Source organism: Haliaeetus leucocephalus, unplaced genomic scaffold, assembly GCF_000737465.1.
Source record: "Haliaeetus leucocephalus isolate CR32 unplaced genomic scaffold, Haliaeetus_leucocephalus-4.0 Scaffold339, whole genome shotgun sequence".
NCBI lineage: Eukaryota > Metazoa > Chordata > Aves > Accipitriformes > Accipitridae > Haliaeetus > Haliaeetus leucocephalus.
Window position 1 is genome coordinate 2,477,305 of NW_010972775.1, and position 3,980 is coordinate 2,481,284.

Consider the following 3,980-nt stretch of genomic DNA (forward strand, 5'->3'; position numbering starts at 1 on the left):
AGCCCCCCCAATTGGGGAAAAGCAAATGCCGGTCTAGTCGTGAGGAGAAGGGGAGGTGGAAAGGAGGCGGGAGGGGAGGGGGGAAAAAAAAAGCAGCTGTTACATACCCTCAACGCGCAGGCGAGGAGCCCTGAATGGAGGGGGAACTCCCCCCGGGGCGGATTGGCCCCGCGATACCGATCGTCACGACCGGACCGCCCACCGGCGGGGGTTGGGGGTGGCTGAGGGAGAGGCCTCAGCTCGGAGGGCGGGAGGGAGCTGACCCCCCCCCCCCCCCCCAACCCACACACCCCCGGCCCTGCAGCAGAGCCTGACCCCAGCCGAGGAGGGCGAGCGCTATCCGGTCCCCTCTGCCGTCGCTAAAACAGGACCTGGAGATGGGTACGCGGCTGCGGGGTTTTTAATTTATTTATTTTATTTCTCCCGGGGTTTACAAAGTTGTGGAGGGAGTTGCTGCACTTCTCTGCTGCAGGCACCGGCCACCCCCCCCCCCCCGTCTGCCTGAAATCAAGGCTGGAGGAACCAGGCCTGGCCTTGGATTAGCTGTCACCGGGCCTGCTGCTCAAGCACCTTCACTCAAACAAGAGCTAAACATCTTGTGTTTTTTTCTCTTTCCAGCTGCTTTTCCCTTCCTCGGTTCTTACCCCCGGCCAGGGTAGGAAGCAGGCAGCTCCCAGGTGCTGCCAAGAGGCCAGGACATGGCAGACACAGCAGAGTAGGATCTCTCTTGCCTCTGTGGCTGGGAGCTGCGGCTCGGTTTAGCTGCTGAAAGGTTGCTGGCCAGGGGTGCTTGAACCTGCATGGGCTGGGGATTGAGCCCGACCCTAGGAAGCTGGTGGCAAGGAAGCAGGAGGGCTGAGACTTGAAGCACTCTGGAGCCAGGCTGTTTCCAACCGGGGCTCAACATGCACCAGGCAAATTACAAGCAGTAAAGTAATTGTAATAAGCGAGGCGATGTGCGTGCAGCCAAGAAACCCAGAAAGCCAAATGAGAGAGGTGGGCCCAGGGATGGCAACACCACTTTGGGGTTTCCCTGCAATGGCTTTAAATCCCATTTCCAGCCTCAGCCAGCACTTTGGATTTAATTCTTGGGCTTGTTTTGGTTTAGGATGAATTTTGCCGGTGGTGGTTGCTCCCCATCCCTGGGGCACTCTGGGGAAGGGGAGATGCTGCAGGCAGGGCAAGGCAAACCTGCTACCTACACACAGTGGCCCATTTCTCCCACTGCTCTCCAAACAACACAAAGTTTTACTTTCCAGTAACACTTGGCACTCTGTGTGAAGTGGCCATTTCCACAGAAATCCGTATTTCTGCTGCCGAGCGGGACCTGCTGGCATGGGGACGAGGAGTGGATGGAACAAAATCTTGTGTTGTGCAAGAGGACTGAAAACGCTGGCTTTGACAAGAAACGTGGCCCTGGAAATAGTTGGGGGGGGAGTGTTTGGGTTGTTTTCCCATGGAAAATGTTTACAACCCTTTCCTCCGCCTCCAGCACAGATGGGATCTTTGTCCCTCCTCGAAGGGAGCTGCTGAGGTCTACGACAGCGGCGTATCCGAGCAGTTCCCATTTCAAGCTGGCGTCGGTGCTCTCCCTCCCTCTCATCTTTACCTAAGCACGGGTTTTCCTCGGGTTCACCCCCCCACCCCCGTGCTACCCCCAGGGTCAGCCCGAGGGGTGAAGGCAGCTGAAGGAATCCTCTGCCCTGTCTTCTGCTGTCATTTGTCTGTGGAAGGCCACCAGCCTAGTTAAAAATCCCCAAACCTCAAGTTTAAAGTCCAAAACCACTGACAGCTGATCTTATTGCAAGAAGAGGTGAAAGGGGAAACATTTTAAAAGTCAAAAAAGAAAAAAAAAATAAATATTAATGTGAACCTAAAGAGCCTTTTGATTAAACACCCTCCAGTACTGTGCTGCCTGGTATTCCTACTGTGACACTGACAGGCATCCAGGACATGGGTGTCCTTGGAAACGTTTCAGTTCTCCGTGTCCACATCGTATGGAATTAAGCTAAAAGGCGCGACTGCCTTCACCCACACCCACAGCGTGGGCTTGTTTGGGATTTTGGAGCCCATGGAAGGAAGACAGAGGCTGGGCACACCCACGGGGCCACACAGGACGGACCCGACACCCTGCTGAAAGCCCCGCTGACCCAGGGAGAGCCACTGCCGACAGTGCGGGCTGGGAAACAAGCCGCAAAAACCCCCTTTCTGCGCGTGTGCCAACAAGAAAGCCCAGCTGGGGTGAATGTATTTGGCAGCGAGGAGGGAGCGAGGACAAGGGGCTCCCTTGGATCCTGGATCTGCCCTGTAATGGGCACTGGGAGGGAAAACTGGAGGCCAGCCTGAGCTGGAGGAGCGGCTCTGCAGGTCAGAGTGTGTGGGCCGATGCTGCTTGAGGAGCACAGTGGGGCAGAAAATGGTACCTAGAAGAACGGGACACTCCAGCTGAAACAAAACTGCTCCACAGGCAGGACTTGCACAGCTCCAGGGATGTTCCAAACGCCCACCTCTCACACAGCCACGGGTGCCAGGGCATGCATCCTTTAAAGACAGATGTCCTGCTGCTTCCAGTTCTTTTCCAGCCATCCAGCCCATGTGTTTGGCCCTGGTATGGCCTGGCCAAGCCTGTCCACGCCTCGAACGCAGGGGAAAGCTTCCCCCTCTGCCTGTCCCAGAAAGACGCCGGCCTCCTCGGCTTTTTCGGACTCCAGCTGAGCAAACACAGGTGCTGCTCTTCCCACCTGCCAGCGTTTCCTCTCGCCTGGGAGCCTCACTGGGGCCGGCTGCTCTGCTCTGGGGCACGTGCTCTCCCGCTGGCTCTAGGGCTTGATTTGCGCCCGCTGCCTCTTTTCTTCCCTCGCCCCAAAGCCTCAGGCTGCGGCTGCCGCTCTGGGACTGGCATCGCTTGCACCCAAAGGCGCTGGGGCTGGCTGTCAGCCCAGGAGCCCACGGGCAGCCCAGCCACCTTCCCTCCAGCTGTGCCCGCATGTTTTTGTGCCCTACATGCCTGCTCAGAGCAGGTCCAGCAGCACAGAAGTGATGCCCTCGCCCCCAAATCCAGCAGCGAAATGCCTTTCCCCAACACTGCCACCATTCATCTATTGCAGAATGCTCTCAAACACAGGAAGATGGCGGACGGTCCCCAAACTACCGCTGTAGGTGCTGAGGAAATAACACCAGAAGCGCCCAACAACTCCATTCCTTTTAATCTCTGCTTCCATCCCTTGAGCATTACATGTAGCAGCAATGAGATCAAGTGCATCTTGTTCAAATTAGCAGCCACCCATCCTTTTGCTGTTGACAGCATTTGCATTAGAGGCAAACCCTCCTAGCCACCCCAAAACCACCGTGCCTTGTGAGGTGCAGGCAGCAGCAGGCAGATCCAATGGCCGGCCCCACTTGCTTGGCCTCCCCATTGGGGGGGAGGGGCGGGGGGCGGACCTCGATCTCCAAGCTGGGACCCAGAGGCTCCTTGCAGGCAGAAGTTTGGTTTCCCAGACTGTTCGTCAGGGTGGCAAACACACCCTGGGCACTTTCTAAATAATAATTAATAAAAAAAGATAGGAGGAAGGTGACAGCTGGAGAAAGGGACTATGCAAAGAAGAAGAGGCTGCGAAGAGCCCATTGCTTGAAGCAGGACAGAAGACTGATGCTCTGGGGCTCAGCGAGGCCCTAGGAAAAGAGGCCGGAGTTCGGAGAGGGGCGGCTTGCGTCCCCCTCCGCAGCTAATGAGGCTGCGTACAGCCCAGCCCGTCTTTCTGCCTTCCCTCCTGCCATTATCCTGCCTGCCCAGGAAAGCTGCCTGCAGCCTGGTTATCTCTCACAGGGCCTCACCCAGGACAGGAGCGGGCTGGCCAGCTCTTAGGGCTGCTGCCCTCAGCCCTCCAGCCCTGTGCAAGTCCTACCCCGTGCTCCCCAGCACGGCCCTAAATGCAGCCCTGAGCCCCCCAAAGTGCTGGGGGGCTGCAGCAAGTCCGTGC

General features: G+C 57.4%; 1 protein-coding gene across 1 annotated transcript in view; it reads right to left on the bottom strand.

The window, feature by feature from the left end:
• Positions 1 to 133, bottom strand: part of SIN3A (SIN3 transcription regulator family member A) — a 35,167-nt gene extending 35,034 nt beyond the window's left edge. The window contains exon 1 of the mRNA XM_010571637.1: positions 108 to 133. The gene's annotated coding sequence lies outside the window, so the exon portion shown is untranslated. The remainder of the gene's footprint in view (positions 1 to 107) is intronic.
• Between the last annotated feature and the right edge of the window lie 3,847 nt (positions 134 to 3,980).